Genomic DNA, 18,523 nt, shown 5'->3' with positions numbered 1-18,523 from the left:
ACTCCAGTACTCTTGCCTGGAAAATCCCATAGATGGAGGAGCCTGGTAGGCTGCAGTCCATGGAGTCACTAAGAGTCAGACACGACTGAACAACTTAACTTTCACTTTTTACTTTCATGCATTGGAGAAGGAAATAGCAACCCACTCCAGTATTCTTGCCTGGAGAATCCCAGTGATGGGGAAGCCTGGTGGGCTGCCATCTATGGGGTCTCACAGAGTCAGACATGACTGAAGCAACTTAGCAGCAGTAGCAGATACGACCAGATGCCATGATCTTAGTTTTCTGAATGTTGAGCTTTAAGCAAACTTTTTCATTCTCCTCTTTCACTTTCATCAAGAGGCTTTTTAGCTCCTCTTCACTTTCTGCCATAAGGGTGGTGTCATCTGCATATCTGAGGTTATTGATATTTCTCCCGGCAATCTTGATTCCGGCTTGTGCTTCTTCCAGCCCAGCGTTTCTCATGATGTACTCTGCATATAAGTTAAATAAGCAGGGTGACAATATACAGCCTTGACGTACTCCTTTTCCTATTTGGAACCAGTCTGTTGTTCCATGTCCAGTTCTAACTGTTGCTTCCTGACCTGCATATAGGTTTCTCAAGAGACAGGTCAGGTGGTCTGGTATTCCCATCTCTCCCAGAATTTTCCACAGTTTATTGTGATCCACACAGTTAAAGGCTTTGGCATAGTCAATAAAGCAGAAATAGCTGGAGGTAAAGGTATTTAAAATTTCAGCATATAAGTATGTCTTAATAAAAACATGATGGTCAAGTCAGCAGAAAGAAGGAAATAATAAAGATTAGAGTAGGGATAAATAAAATAGATAGAAAAAAATTAACAAAACCAAGAAAACTTTCTCAGAAGGATCAACAAAACTAATAAACTCTTAGCTAGACTGAGAAAAAAAATAAATTAAAATTAAGCATGAAAGAGGAGACATTACAACTGATGCCACAGAATAAAAAGGATTATAAGAGACTACTAAGAACAATTACATGCCAACAAATTGGATAACTCAGAATAAAGGATAAATTCATAGAAACATGCAATTTACTAAGACTGAGTTATGAAGAAATAAACAATCTGCACAGATCTATAACCAGTGAAGATATTAAAGCAATTTAAAAGAATCTTCCAACAAATAAAAGTCAAGGACCAGATAGCTTCATCAGGGAATTCTACAAAATATTAAAAAAACGATGAAGACCAAACCTTCTCAAATTCTTCTAAAGAATCACAGAGGAGGGAACACTCCCAAACTCATTGAGTAAGGCCAGCATTACCCTGTTATGAAAACCAGATGACAACAGAAGAAGAAAACTATAAACCAATACCTCATATAAAAATCTTAAAATACTAGCAAACCAAATTCAACAGCACATTAAAAAGATCGTGTGCCACAACCAAGTGATATTTATACCTGGGATGCAAGAATGGTTCAACACGAAAATCAATCAATGTAATATACCACATTAACAAAATAAAGGAAGGACAAAAACCATCTGATCATCTCAATCAATGCAGAAAAGGCATTTCACAAAATTCATTTCTTGATAAAAATAGCCCACAAATTAGGAATAGAAAGAAATTACCTCAACCTAATAAAAGCCATATATGAAAAACCCACAGCAAACATCATATTTAATGGGGAAAAACTGAAAGCTTTTCCTCTAATATCAGGAAAAAGGCAAGGATGCCTACTTCCACCGTAACTATTTGACATAGTACTGAAAGTTCCAGCTAGAGAAATTAGGCAGAAAAATACAAGACATAAATATTAGAAAAGAAGACGTAAAATTACCTCTGTCCACAGATGACATTATTTTATACATAAAAAACCTCTAAAGATTCCACCAAAACGCTATTAAAAAGCAAAGCAAAAGTATAGTTAACAAAATAATAAATGAATTCAAGAAAGTTGCAGCATAAAAAACCAAAATGGCTATCATACAAAAATAACAAATATTGGAGATGATGTGGGGCAAAGGGAATACTCATACACTGTTGATGGGAATGTAAATTGATGCAGCCACTGTGGAAAATAGTATAAAGTTTCCTTAAAAAATAAAAATAGAACTACTGTATGATTCAGCAACTCCACTCCTGGATATGGAGTGTGTTCAGTTCCTCAGTTGTGTCCAACTTTTTGTGACCCTTTGGACTGTAGCCTGCCAGGCTCCTCTGTCCACAGGGTTTTTCAAGCAAAGATACTGAGTGGATAGCCATTTTCTCCTCCAGAAGATCTCCTCCAGAAGGATTGAACCAGTCTTTTGCATCTCCTGCTTTGCAGGCAGATTCTTTACCACTTATTCATCAGGGAAGCACTCCTGGGTATATAACCAGAAAAATTGAAAATACTAATTTGAAAAGATAGATGCACCCTAAGGGTCTGAGCAGCACTACTTCTGATAGCCGAGACATGGAAGCAACCCAAGTTCCCTTCAACAGATGAATGGATAAAGAAGATGTGCTATACACACACACACACACACATATGTATCTATACATATCTATATCTATCCATATGTGTGTGTGTTGTGGAATATTATTCAGCCATAAAAAAGAATGGACATGTTACCAGTTTCAGCAACATGTGTTATGCTCAGTGAAATAAGTCAGATAGAAAAAGACAAATACTATATGATATTACTTATTTGTAGAATCTGAAGAGTAATACAAATGAATGTATATACAAAACTGAAACCTGGGATTAACATATACACACTACTATATATAAAACAGATAACCTACAAGGACTTACTGTATAGCACAGGAAACTATACATAATATTTCATAATAACCTTTGAGGGAAAAGAATCTGAAAAAAATAGATCTCTGTGTGCATATAACTGAATCACTTTGTTGTACATCTAAAATTAACACATTATAAATCAACTATACTTCTATATATAAAATAATATTTCCCAAGTTTAAAAAAAAAAAAAGACTCATAGGCATAGAAAATAAACTTGTGATTATCAAATGGGAGAGGAAGTTGGGGAGGAGGGACAAATGAAAGGTTTGGGATTAACAGACAAAAACGACTATGTATAAAATAGATGAACATTTACTATAAGACAAGGATTTACCACACAGCGCAGAAAATTGTACCCACTCTCTTGTAATTACCTATAATGTACTTATAATGAAATATAATCTGCAAAAATACTGAATCACCATGCTGTACACCCGAAACCAAGCAACATGTTCAAAGCTGTAACTGTGGGAGCATTTGGATGCATCGCCATCGCCCTCATTGGAAGACACAGTGCCTTGGGAAAAGGAAAAGACTTGGTTAAGATATTACAGGCTAGTTTTAAGCAGGGTGACCAGAGAAAGAGGTGACAGGCAGGAGAGGGTAGAACTGAAGTTGGGTTTCATCATAAACAAGAGAGTTGACTTGGAACACTATCTACCCCTCTTTCTGAAGCCCCATACCTCCAGTGGCCCGGTGAATGTTGTCCTTGCATCTTTGTGAATGATTTTCAGCAACAGGACTGGAAGAGAGACTATCAATATCATTTTATCAACAGGGCTCTGCTCTGTGGACTATAAATTTAGCTTTGTTACAGGCACTAAATTCATTAGCAAAATGTTATTATAATTAAACCTTCAACTCAAACATTGTAGCAAGAAAAGAATGAAGGTAGGTAACCCTGGCCCTAAGTAAGAGACCAGATTCTAAGTAACACCAGTGACTCTGTGTCTACTTATATAGATGTTTCTGAGGAGGTAAGTAATCCACATACTTCCTGCAGCTGAGCACTTGATCTTACAGCATTTGGTATATAAAGTGTCCCTCTATAGGGAAGAAACTTTTCTCCCTCCCACGAAGTTCTATTATTGGCCCAAGAACCCCATCTCTTTCTTAGGTGCTCACACATGCACTCACAATGCAGTCACTTAAAAGTTAGACTTAATGTCCTTCTTAATGGAAAAGTCACTGATCTTAGTGATCTAAATGCTTGAAGTTGGTAAAGGCAAAGGAAACCTTGGCTTAGATCATCCAGAGCTTCAGTCAACTGTATTTTTCTAAGGATATTTTATCTTGAGTCTACCTTCCCCAAAGAAATGCCAGTTTCTTTCTCATCAACATCTCTGAAAAAAGTAAAAGTAATTGACGCATCTCTCTCGGCTCTTGAACAAGCATTTAATTGAGAGTTTTTCTGTGATAAGTGTTCAGACTTGAGTGTGTCACCTGGGCCATTTGGGCCCCCATGCATTCATAGCACAACTCTGCAAATAAACAAAGTGTTGAGTTCCTGGGGAAAAATGCAGCTTACACAGCACTTAGGAGTGCTCAAAGGGCCTCTGTTCCCTCTTCATACTAATGTGGTTTCACAAGAAGACCAAGATTATTTTATTGCCCCAGGAAGCCAGGAAATTTTCATTTGGCTCTCTCAGATCTCTGGGATAAAAGTGGGACAGTAAGGAAAAGAATTCCCTTTGCTGTCTTAGATTTCTGTTCTCCAGGAAAATATGTTATGTTTTCTAAGATCAGATACTCTGTCATTTATTTTTAGCTTTGGTAACTGTATTATTTTACATCCCCCAGTCCCCATTTTTTTCAAAGGAATATCTCTCCCTCTGGTTCTTCCTGCTTTGGATATTTTCATGGGACTCTACTTTTGGCTAAGACACAGGCACAGTGCCTTTCACGCATCACAGGCTTATTGATTGATACAGAAATGAAGGACACAGGTCTATTAAGTAGAAATTATAATCAATAAAAACTAATGAAGTAAGTAACCTTTCTAGTATACCCTAAAATAGTTCACATTAGAAGTTTTTGAGGTGTGGTGTGTGTGTGGGCTCAGTCGTGTCTGAATCTTTGCGACCCTATGGACTGAATCCCACCAGGCTCCACTGTTCATGGGATTTTCCAGGAAGAATACTGGAGTGGGTTGCCTTTTGTTATTCCAGGGGATGTTCCTGACCCCAGGGATGGAACCTGCGTCTCCTGCATCTTATGCATTGACAGGCAATTCTTTACTGCTTGAGCCAGCAGGTAATTGTCAGAATAAGTTTGAGACTATCCACTTGAGAGCTTATGAGAAAGTGCTTCGCTGACCACCCTTTATAACATCGTACTCCCCCTGCCTCTGGCACCTTCAGTAGGCTTAAGTTCTCTTCATAGCACTCAACACCTAGCATTGTATTTATTTACTGTCTGTCTGTTTCTATTAGAATGAAATCTCCATAAATGAAAAGGTTAGGTTTTACCTGTACTGCACTTCTGGTGTGTAAGAGCTGTATAATGAATGAATGACCCCACGGTAGGGAGGAGTAGCCTATTTTTGTATTTAAATAAAACTGAATGCTGACTTGGAATCAGCTTCAAAAACTCTATTATTCCACTTCGTAGGCTCTCACCAGGAATAATTCTCCCTCCCTCTGCTCTGCAATAAAGTATTTCACAGGGACTTCTCTGGTGGTTCACTGATTAAGACTTCTTGTTTCCAATGTAGGGGGCACCGGTTTGATCCCTGCTGGAGGAAGTGGGATCCCAAATGCGATGCAGTGCTGCCAATAAACAAATAAAGTTTTGAAAAACATAAAAAATAAAGTATTTCACAAATTCCACAAGCAATGAGAGCAAATCTGAATGCTCACTTTCATTACCTAGTGAGAGGAAGCCTCCTTCCTGCCTTTCCCCCTCCCTCCCTCCATCCCTTGAGTAGGGAGCTCTTATGTTTGTTTCTCACACGTGGACTCGGTTCTCTGTACTTTGTACATCCTCTGTTTCCCAGGGTTTTCCTGTAGTTCTGCAGGATATGTGGTCTTGCAGTGAAGATCAGCTTTTGACAAAGAGAATTCAAAGCTTTCTACCATTTGTGATATTAAAAATGTAATGCACATTTCCAAAATAGGAAATAAAAACATAATAACGTTGCCATGCTGAATTCACTGAGGAATCAAGTGGGGGTACAAATAATAAATCGCAATGAAACGGACATATACATGTTTCCTTCACATATATTTTCCTCCTGAGTTATCAGGTTATTCTCTCTCTCCTTGCCAACTCTGTTCTCCAAATGCCCAAATGAAAGTTTGCTTGCATATTGAGTAAACATGTTTTATAAGGGATATGTATACTAAATCTTATTAGGAAGGACATTTCTGCTAACCTGATTTCCTCCCTGATTTCTCTCAAAGATTTTTTCATATGCTTTTGACCATAAATATAATAAACTGACTTTGAAAATTTCTCCTCAAATATTTGAATTTTATTGTCCATTAAGTACCAGGTAGCTCCATTTACAGTTTAATTTGATGCTCACAGCTACCAAGTGGAGTAGATGCCACTTACCAAAAGAGAGATTCTAAAGTTTAGAGAGGTTAAGTTACACACTCAGAGTCACACAGAAAGCAAGACAGGGAATCAGGATTTGAACCTAGGTTGTCTTGGCTTTAAATCCCATGTTCCTCCTCTTGTGTATTAAACCTGTCATCTGACTTATTACATGAAAGTGAAAGTTACTCAGTCGTGTCCGAGTCTTTGTGACCCCATGGACTGTAGCCCTCAGGCTCCTTGGTCCATGGAATTCTTCAGGCAAGAATTCTGGAGTGGTTTGCCATTTCTTCACATATTTATTTCTTATTCTATTGGAGGTGGGGGAACCTACACACAACCAGAAACCTGGATTAGTTAAAACAGCACAAAGAGAGGAGCTATTCCTTAGGGCTTAGTTTTCTCACCTGTAGAATGGACAAGGAGGGCTTTACGATTTCTTTCTATGGTAATAAAGAATTAGAATAAATAATAAGTTAATAAAGAATAAAGATTTCTTTCTTTGGTAAGGCTTCAATTCTATGGTAATAAAAATGGTCTTGATTGTAATCAGTAAGAATAAAATATAATTTCAAAATATAACTGGTTCAGTGCTGGAAACTATATTCCAAGCTCTTTTTGGAATATATAAAAACATTGCATTTTAAAAAGTGTTCATATCAAATATAGTTATAAATTTAAAGATTAAAATGTTTTTAAAATTTCATTATTCTAAAGTCAGGACAATTACAACTGAAAAAATTTAATATATATTTAATATTATATATATATGTGTGTGTGTGTGTGAGTGTATATATATAAAAGTTTGACTAGATGCTCCTGATTATGACTGTTTCTTGAAAGGCACAAAGTAATTCCCAGGCCAGGCTTGTGAAAAGGCGGCAAACACTGCAGCCTCTGTGAAGTGGCGTGTCCTGACTGATAGAGCATGCGACGTGGGATCCCCAGACACCAGTGCCACCCTGGTCTCTGCGGGGTCTCAAGGACACATCCCAGTTGCCATTTTGTTTAACAAACAATAGCCCCTCCCCACCAACTCCTGACATATTAAAACCAATGACGAGGGCATTGTGTCTTACTCAGAGAAAAATGTCTAGTACCAAAGCCTTCCTAATCAATAGTCTACAGTAAAATACAAGTTTCATACCAGAGTCTCTTTTTCATTTTGAGACTAATAATCCCTGATCTGAAATTCTCCTCCTCCCTTTGAATAGTCTCAAATATTTTAAAATGTCCTTTGCCTGCTCTGTTCTATAAATCACGGTGGTGGAGGTGGTGGTTAGTCCCTAAGTCATGCCAGACTCTCTGTGACCCCATGGGCTGTAGGCTCCCAGGCTCCTCTGTCCATGGGATTTCCCAGGCAAGAATACTGGAATGGGTTGTCATTTTCTTCTCCAGGGGATCCTCCCGACTCAGGATCCAACCCGAGTCTGCTGCATTGCAGGTGTACTCTTTACCTCTGGGCTACCATCACATCAGTGCTTTCTTCCTTTTAATCATGCTTATAGACATTAGAATGTTTTCCACTGAACATATACATATTTTTACAACTTTCTTAAAATAATCACAATCTTTTAAAGCACCGGTAACCCAAAGTACAAATATCTAATGGCATTATTTTAAACTGAGATTTAAAAAAATGTTGAAACACATTTTGATTATATTTTCTTTGAAAACATTACTATTTTTGTCTACTGCAACTTTCATTTTTGAAGGGAGTTGTGGAGGAAAAATCTCCGCAGACTTTTACCATAAACATAGCTTTATGGAGACAATGTGTAGTATAAGGAATGAGAAAAACAGGAGAAGCGTTTCATTGGCAAGATACATAAATTAGTGTCTGGATTTGCCAAAATAGCACAGACATCGTGAAATCTGACATTCAGAATTGCCAAGGTTTCGAGTGTTAGTCACTCAGTTGTATCCGACTCTCTGTGACCCCATGCACTGTAGCCCCCCAGGCTCTTCTGTCCGTGGAATTTTCCAGGCAAGAATACTGGAGTAGGTAGCCATTCCCTTCTCCAAGAAATCAATGCACTATTTAAATGTTGTTTAAAGATGGTCCTTACTTTCAAAGAGTGTCTACCCAAGTTGTATCTTTCATCCAGAAATTCTACTATCTAAACATTTCAGAGACTTTGAAATGGAAATTGTCTCCATAAGGCAATATTTTTTTAGGGGGGAGGCCAAATTCTCAGGGAAAAATGTCCCTTAAAATCTTTATCAAAGCGAATAAAACTCCAAATCCAAATTCCCTATACATTTGATGTTAAAGCTAGTTCATGATTTGCTTATATATTTTAAAGAAATGATCTCAAGTCAGGATGCAGCATTTATCTTATCATTTGAGGAATTAATTCCAGAAGGAAAGTCAGAGTGGCTTATTGAACAGGTGAACATAGTGTCTCTGAAGCAAATAATTCCATATACTGAATAGAGCTTGCATCAGCCAACGTGGTTGATGAAGGAAACTATATATGAAAAATACAATAGCAGGCAGGTTAAATATTTTAGTAGTAACTTCATTTAAAATGACAGTAATTTGAGAAGTAATTTAAAACATGTCCAGTGTGTGCATATGTGTGCCTGCTTATGCACGCTGCACACACACACACACACACACACACACACTCACCCTTTCCAACCCTGCCAGATTCACCTATGTTCTGGAGGGTAAGATTTTCATCAGGTTATGGAATTAAGCCTAACCTTACTTCTCATGTTAAGTATTTGTTCTGACATATTTTTTTTTCTTCCTTCCAATCTTGTTGGATTTTTTGATTCCATTTTTATAGGACAGCTTTGACTCTGCACTAAACCATGCCACTAACACGTTACTTAATCTAACTGGCACATTGTAAAATTTTACACATGCGCTCATCCAGATAATTACACAATTAATTTTCACTTAGTTCAGCTGAAACAGGGATAATGAAATTTCCACTGGTGTACTGTTACATTCAGGGGCCAAGGGTCAGTTTCCTGTTTGGATAAGGGTGAGTTTAAAGAGGATTTCTGACAGTCTCCTTACTTCAACTAGTTCTAAAAACATTGCAATGGAATTTCAATTTACAGCTCAGTTCAATGAAAGGAGCAGATGTTGAGCGTGAACCACCGCTATGTAAGAGCCTCCTTCCACACAGGTGTGCAAGGGAAACCGTCAGCTCTTGCTTTAAAGACATGTCTCTTCTACCTTGCATTCTGGATTGAAAAAGTGGCTGACAGGCACTTGGAATTCATTTTTCCTTTCAAGATTTACACATCTGCTGAGCTGTGATATTAAAGCAAAGATCTCAGTTCCCACTGCCTCGCATTCTACAGAGAAACAGTAGAAGCTCAATGACTAAATTGTTCTTGAATTTAGAGGGTACTTGAAATCACAGTCTTGTGAAGTTTCCTCACAGAGCCAAAGTGGCCCAAGATGTAGGTTTTCCTGGTGGTAAAAGTGAAGACATTCTACTGTGAAACAAAGTATAAATCTTAATCTTTTCTTGACAATCTGCTTGTTTTCCTCTAATTTTCAGGTTTAAAATTCTCATCCTTGACACTAGCTGGGTATTTTATAAGCGGCTGTGAAAGATACCCAACAAGGGTATTATGGATTTCTTGATTAACCCATTTCATTCTTCAAAATATTCTTTTCGCTGAAGAGTCAGACATACTACTAAAACTCTTCATGTGGTTGAAAGAAGAACCGGGGTCTAGCACAAGCCAACATTATGTTAGATCCTGTGTATGTAAAATGGTCATTGTATGGTAGTGATAAAAGTCCTGACCAGACCTCTAGCTGTTCATTAATACAGCCTCTGTGAGTTCCCTGTTTTTATGTCAATTTCTGTCTAGATTAACATCAGGAGTGGAGAATTGCTTTCATAGCTGAATCAAAATGCCTGAACATTGCCATGGGAAGGAAGAGGCTGAGATGTTTATTTATACAGATGATAAAGAAAATTACTGAAGGGAACTATAGAAAGTATGGAACATTACTATTAATAGCCAAGCATGGAAGACTTGTTGGAAGTCTTCTGCATTGGAAGACTCAAATGTTAAACCTCAAGAAAAAGAGGTTTTAGATTATGGTAGCATATTAATTCCAGACTTCCCAAAGAAATCAGTTTCACCTTCTAAAATGAGTGAATCTTACATATGTCTCAAATAATTGAGGAAAAATGATCTAGCACTTATTGATATAGTTCAGAAAAATGCCTCCAGGTACAGTACATTTTCTCTTTCATTTACAAGATAGTAGGCTAATCCCTTGGACTGCAAGGAGATCCAACCAGTCCATTCTGAAGGAGATCAGCCCTGGGATTTCTTTGGAAGGAATGATGCTAAAGCTGAAACTCCAGTACTTTGGCCACCTCATGCGAAGAGTTGACTCATTGGAAAAGACTCTGATGCTGGGAGGGATTGGGTGCAGGAGGAGAAGGGGACGACAGAGAATGAGATGGCTGGATGGCATCTCCGACTCGATGGACATGAGTCTGAGTGAACTCCGGGAGTTGATGATAGACAGGGAGGCCTGGCATGCTGCAACTCATGGGGTTGCAAAGAGTCGGACACGACTGAGCGACTGAACTGAGGCTAATCTAGACTCTGCCCCTCCTCCAACGCAGCATGCTTCTGCCTCTGGTGTCTTTGAACCAGCTATTTTGTCAGCTTGGAATCTTCATACTACAGATAATTAAAAGAACACTCTTCTTCCAGATATTTGCCCAAATCTCTCTTTTGAATGAAGTCTACCCTGACCACTCTAACTTGAAATTGCAATTCACACTGTGCTACTGCCTCTCTTGATCCTACCTCTTGCAGATCCCTCTTTATCCTGATCTACTTTTCTCTTTTTGTAACACAACACATTCAAATATACTGTAAAATTTACATATTTATGACACATCTATTGTTTATTTTCCTGTAATGGATTATAAGCTCTAGGGTGGCAGGGATCTTAGTTTTGTTCACTGCCATATCTCAAGCACCTAGAATGATGCTTGATGGATGCTCACTGGGTATGTTTTGGATGGCTGGATGCAAGAGAAAGCTCTGTGAGGTCAGGGGCTATTTCCCTTTAACTTCTTTCTGCAATGACAGAAACCATTAATAACACAGTCCTGAATAGGGAAACAGTGTAAACAGTGTCAGACTTTATTTTGGGGGGTTCCAAAATCACTGCAGATGGTGATTGCAGCCATGAAATTAAAAGACGCTTACTCATTGGAAGCAAAGTTATGACCAACCTAGATAGCATATTCAAAAACAGAGACATTGCTTTGCCAACAAAGGTGCATCTAGTCAAGGCTATGGTTTTTCCAGTGGTCATGTATGGATGTGAGAGTTAGACTGTGAAGAAAGCTGGGTGCCGAAGAATTGATGCTTTTGAACTGTGGTGCTGCAGAAGACTCTTGGGAGTCCCTTGGGCTGCAAGGAGATCCAACCAGTCCATCCTAAAGGAGATCAATCCTGGGTGTTCATTGGAAGGACTGTTGCTGAGGCTGAAACTCCAATACTTTGGCCACCTCATGCGAAGAGTTGACTCATTGGAAAAGACCCTGATGCTGAGAGGGATTGGGGGCAGGAGGAGAAGGGGATGACAGAGGATGAGATGGCTGGATGGCATCACCGACTCAAAGGACATGAGTTTGGGTAAACTCCAGGAGTTGGTGATGAACAGGGAGGCCTGTCGTGCTGCGATTCATGGGGTTGCAGAGAGTTGGACACAACTGAACGACTGGACTGAACTGAACCAAACTGAGCTTTTATTGTGAAATAAATGAATGAAAAACTATGTGCAGTTGTTTTGCTTTAAAAAAAAAAACATTTATTTATTTATTTTTGGCTGCACTGGTTCTTCGTTGCTGTGTGGGCTTTCTGTAATTGGGGTGAACGGGGGCTACTCTCTACTTGTGGTGTACAGGCTTCTCGTGAAGTGGCTTCTCTTGTTGCAGAGCATGGGCTCTGAAGCTCATGGGCTCAGTAGTTGTGGTGCAAGGGCTTAGGTGTCCCAAGACATGTGGGATCTTCCCAGACCAGAAATCAAACCCATGTCCCCTGCACTGGCAAGCAGATTCTTAACCTAGACCACCAAGGAAGTCTCATTTTGCCTTTATATCCTGGAGATGCAGAACATACTGAGAAGGCTCGCCACCCTAAGAACAGTGAATGATAACCTCAAGAGCATAGCAGGTTGAAGGAAACAACGTTCCAGAGTGCAGGTGACTAACTCTCTGGGCAACAGCCTAGAACACACATGCATGTTCTGCTCTTAACTTATTATTTATCTGAAGCCAATCACTCAATTTGCTTTGAGTTCAGTGTTTCACCTCTCATTCTTGCAAACATTCAGAGTGATCAATTGCATCTTTAATATGCTTTATCCTATGGCAGATACTGTAGATCAGAAGACAGTTTATCCTGTTTCTAGGTCATACTTGGCGGGGGTGATTTCACATATATTATTAAAGACACACGACACATTTTCATGCAGTTTCCCTGATGACTCAGATGGTAAAGAATCTGTCTGCAATGCAGGAGACCTGAGTTCGATCACATGGTTGGGAGGATCCCCTTTCACAGTTGGAGAAAGGCATGGCTTCCCACTCCCAATATATTTTTGCCTAGAGAATTCCATGGACAGAAGAGCATGGTGGGCTACAGTCTATGGAGTCACAAAGAGTCAAATACAACTGAGAAAGTAATACACACACAACACTCTTTCATACTTTTAAAAAAAGCATCAGAAAACCTTGGTGTGTTGAGCGCACAGGAGAATAGAAGGAAGACGTTTCTGGGAATAGTAAGGTTGCAAACCTATCTTTCTTTTTTGGTAGAAATAAAAAGCTTTTGCCTTGAATGAACCTGAAACACCCATTAGAGTTCCATGATACTTGGGCTGATGATATCACCCCTTGGGCTTGAGCAACGGTCATTTTAAAAAGCAGCTATTAAAGGATGGAAGAACTCTGTTGACTTCCATCTGAGGATGAAGAAGAATTTCTTATGATATATGTTTTTTCTAGGTGTACATGCTGCAGATAACATTTTTAAATAAAATTTAAAAAAGTTTCTCATAAGCTCGCTCTAATTTGTTATGTTGTTTTCACTGAACTCTGCTTCTGCAACAACGATTTGATGTGAAACAAAAGAGGAAATGGGTGGTTTTGATGCCTGAGTTCCACCATCATCCTAGGCTTGAATGATTTTCATTTTATAGCTGTGCCACCTCTCCAGAGAAGTTCAGGTAAACTTGAGGTTAGCCAGATCCACAATGAGGAAGTAGAGGCCAATAAATGCCATTCCTCTAGACTCTGACTCTTAGCACTTCTCTTATAACTGCTAGCACTTCTTTCCTTCTGCTGCCTACCTCTTATGAAAGACAGACATCCACAGAGTTCATATCTTCTCCCATAGACAAGGGATCCCGACCACATCCACCTTTATGTACTGTCTAGGTCTCAGACTTAAAACCAATCTCCCTGATAAGATCTGTCCAGAAAATCTGTTTCAGCTGTTTGACACCCACATTTTTCTTAATCAGTGTTCTGAGCACAAATTTTACCTTGTTTTTTCCTATTCCCTAAATTCACTGAATTTTCTAAGATCACACATCCATTTCCACTGACATTCTGTCCTGTTAGCCAAGGTCCTCAGGGAATCTAGACACAGGGGGAAACATCACTTAAAAGTGATCAGTGTTTTAGAGTCTCTGCTCTTTATATATCACTGAAAACTGGGTGATGGATTTGCAATCCCCATGGCCTTTATCTGTCATTCTTAATAGAATCACTGCATTGCTTCCATATGTTCAGTATTACCCTTCCTTCATTTCATTCTGATTCTTCTTCATGTGCTGTGACTGAGTATCTAGTGACTTTCAATGGAATGGTGAGCACCTCACTGAAAACTGCCACACTGAGCACCAAGTTCCTCACTGAAACTGTACCATCTGTACTAATAAAAATTACAGTGCATGGGTGTTAAGTCGCCTCAGTTGTGTCTGGCTCTTTGAGACTCTGTGGACTGTAGCCCACTAGGCTTCTCTGTCTATGGGATTCTCCAGGCAAGAATACTGAAGTGAGTTGCCATATCCTCCTCCAGGAGATCTTCCTGACCAAGGGATCAAACCTGCACCCCTCATGTCTTTTGCATTGGCAGGCAGGTTCTTTACCACTAAAGCCACCTGGGAAGCTCTGAAATCAAGGTTCTGGATAGAAACATGATATCTCCAAGCTCTCTCTCTCTCTTTCTCTCTTGTCTTCAAGACACCAAAATTTCAATTTAGTCTATTTGCTCATTTCAATCATTTTTAAAATCACTTAGTGCCTGAGAATGAGGACAGGTATGAGGCTCTCAGAAACTTTATCTCCTTGTAGTAGGTACAACAGTGTCCCCTCCATATTCATGCCTACCTGCAACCTCAAAATGTGACCTTATTTGGAAATAGGGCTATTGCAGAGGTAATTAGTTAAGAGTCAAGATGAAATTAAACTGAGTTAGGGTAGCCCTCAAGTCCAATGAGTACCCTTGTAAGAGACAAAAAAGACCCATAGAGACACAGAGAAAAAGGTGATGTAAAGATGGAGGCAGACGAGCGATGTATCTATGAGCTGAGGGACACTAAGTGTTGCCTACAACCACCATGGCTTCCAGAAGGAACAAAATCCTGGAAGGGAATGACACCTTGATTTCAGACTTCTGGATTCCAGAACTGAAAACTGGTAGCTTACAACATTATATTATGTGGTAAATTAGTAAGCCCTCTTTAAATGCCATTAATCTTTATTATAATCCTGATTATACCGCCTACTTTTTAAAAAATTAATTACTTGATTTTTAATTGCCTTTGTTTTGTGTGTGTGTGTGTGTGTGTGTTTGTGTGTGTGTGTGTGTGTGTGTTTCTGACTGCTCCATGCAGTGTGTGGGGATCTTAGTTCCCTAACCAGGGTTTGAACCCATGCCCCTGCAGTGGAAGCATGAAGTCATAACCACTGAACTGCCAGGGGAGTCCCATAGCAGCCTACCTTTAGAAACTATTGAATAAATTGACAGACATGCCTTTGAGGTATGATTTTAAGGTGGTTATCCTTTTATTCAGGAAGAAACCAATTCCTTTATTTTACTGAAAAAAGTACTTTATTTAAAAATAAATTTCTGTTGTTGTAAGCCACCAGTTTGCAATAATCTGTTATGGCAACCATGGGTGATTTGTTAATTCTCTACCTTCTTTCCTCCTCTCTGTATCTGTTCAACCTACTCTTTCTGTCTTCTTCTTTTGTTTTCACTCTGCTCTGAATGTTTCTGGAATATTAACCCTATAGTTGAAACCACATTTTAAAAATGGGCAAACAGGACCTAGAGAAGAGTGAAGAATCTGAATACATGGGAACGTTAAGAGAGAAATGCAATGTGTTTGTATGTTTTTGAAAAGTTATTGCAGTGTGAAAGCAATCTTACATGTTTTAACTTAGGTATTTAAACAATTTGCAAACTCTAAAATGACACATGAATGTTAGTTATTCTTATTACTGATCCACAATGCCATGTTAGAAACCAAAAATACTTGATATTAAAAATATCACAGGAAGTTTATTATACAGTTTTGTTTTTTATTTTTATTTTTTCATCAGTGAAGTAAGCTTTCCCAAGAAATCATGAAATATCCTTGCTGGAGGCACTTAAATCGAGATGAGACAGACATTGGCCAGATAATCTATAAATGTCTCAGATATTAATTAGTTGAGTAATCTTTGGTAGCTGGTCTACCATCTCTGAATCTGTGTCCTAATATGGAAAATAAAATATAAATATCTGTCAGTTGGAGTGGTTTCTCTGAGGATATAAAGCGCCTTCTGAGCTAGAAAGCAAAATACAAACCAAAGGCACTAAAGTTGCTGTTTACTCTAAATGATTCTGCATGACCTCCCTTTCTCAGCTTCTCAGGGACTAACATCACTGCCTGCTGCCTTTATTGCTAAGAACACAGAGGAGATTCTTGGAATCTGTGTGGGGTCTTTATTAATGCCTCAGTAATGCCTGTTATCCTGACCAGAACAACTTCACTGAGGGTTCTTCAGGTGACCATTCTGTATGCTTGATCCTGTAGACACCACAATTGGTATTTTTGTTGATCTCTGGGCTGGGATACTATGAACTAGCCTTCTTTCACAATTGGCTTTTGTACTTTAGTTTTTCTCACATTTTAAAATTGATAAGCCAATTCAACATTCTTCTTCTTATCACTTTACCATTGTTGAATATGTTGTCTAGGTTAGTAAAGGCTGTTGTTTTGACATTTTTTTTTGTGTAGTATCCTCATTTCTTTATGTTTTAAGGTATTCTTCATTTGGTCTGGCCTTAATTAATGGACATTTGAAGATGCTCTATGATTTGTTTCTATAGTTCTCTACATTAGTGGGTTTTTTCCTTTATCTCTTCCAGATTTTGTGACTAATGCCTAAACAAAATCTTTATGACCACATAAAAGTACCTTCTTTCATAATACATTATAAAAATTGAAGGAGATAAAATAGGCTAACTTTACATTTATGTTTAAGTCTACATATTTTCAAACTAAGTGATCAGATGTCTTTTCATTGTTAACGTTGAACTCATTCTATCAATTCAACTTTTTGAATAGAAATTTCTAATAAGAGGCTCTATAACACCTAATAATTAACCTCTGAGGGGCTAGTATGCCTACTCTTCAGAAATAGAAACTTCGTAATGCTCCTTTCTATCATTCCTCTGCAAAAAGGAGGTCTTTCACATTTCAAATATTAGTTTTTGCTGCTTCTACACATGGCAAATTAATTTGGCTTTTATAATGAGGTGGAATGTTTCAAATCTAAATTAACACCTTTGGCTTTACTTTGTGAGAAGACCTGCTCATTACTCTCTAGTAACTTAATGGCTGTGCTATTCTATGAACCAAAATAGTGTAATGTAATCTGACATTTATGACTTCCACATAATATCAACTGCTAAAGTTTGAAAAAAGGTTTCTATTCAGAAAAAATCTCAAACTAATAAGCATGCGTCCAATATTAAAATCGGGTCAGAGATCCTTCTCACTTCCATTACATATAATTTATGCCACTTGAATGTAGTTTAATAAGGTCATAAAAATGCCAGTTGTGGTATCTCATAATACTTTTTATAAACTGGTTTTACAGTCTCTCCTTTGTTCCAAAGTTCAAAGTGACAATTGAAATGCACAGGTTGCTTAGGAGTGCTTGAAGTTTCTCCTGGAAAAAGTTGGTGAATATATAAATCACTTATACGTGTACATATATTTATGAATGATACATAGCATTTATGAATATTTATATAGCTTATGCTTATAGGTAAGTTTTAAATGCTATTTATTGAAGATCTGTGCTTAAAATGTAAACCTGTTTTCCAAAATCTTCGTAATTTACTAGACAGTCTTTTCTTCCAGGTGCATTGAAGTTGGACACTTTCAATTAAAAGGAAAAAAAGAGAATTCAAGAAAAAAAGCTAGTTTTGTACTATTGCTCTGGCCCTACCCTTTTGTTAAGTTGAAATAGAAACTCCCCAACGCTTAGTCCTCAATTGGTCAACGTCAAACAATACCCTGAGGTGCCCTTACAATGGTGGCATTGTCAGCTCTCCATGACTTCATTCATTTGCTGACCATTGCCTTACTTCCTGGCTGAGGTAAATAGGGCTTTGCGAGCACTTCCCCTAAGTCATTTCAGAGGAGATAAATTAAATAATGATTGCAATGTAATATTGTGATAGTGCTAAAATATTTCCTTCACATTTCAACTTTGAGCACAAGTTTCCAATAATATATAATTTTTCATTTGCTAGCTCAAACTTTGGGCTTTATTAAATTCTACAGCTGCACTCAGTATTTATGCATTTGGTGACCAACCCTGATATATTATAATAATATGGACTTAGGACTTTTATATAAGAATATAAAAATGTTTCAAAAATCGCTATTGACTCAAACATGGATATTCAACACAATTTGCTTAATCATCAATTGAACAAAAGCATAAGAAATATTCTAGTTTTTGAGCCAGTATTAAAACTGTTATTCACACAGTTTCCTCCATCCAACTGAAGTCTTTTTTATAGATTTATTTCTATTTTCAGGTAAGAGAGTTATTCTGAAAGACCCCAATAAGAGGCTCCCATTCATTGTTCAACCACACTAGAGATTTCAGTGAAGTTTATACTCAGTGACAATAGAGATACTCCTTAGAA

The sequence above is a fragment of the Bubalus kerabau genome, chromosome 9 (assembly GCF_029407905.1).
Source record: "Bubalus kerabau isolate K-KA32 ecotype Philippines breed swamp buffalo chromosome 9, PCC_UOA_SB_1v2, whole genome shotgun sequence".
Lineage (NCBI taxonomy): Eukaryota > Metazoa > Chordata > Mammalia > Artiodactyla > Bovidae > Bubalus > Bubalus kerabau.
The sequence above is the reverse complement of the archived record's forward strand: the minus strand, read 5'-3'. Positions refer to the sequence as shown.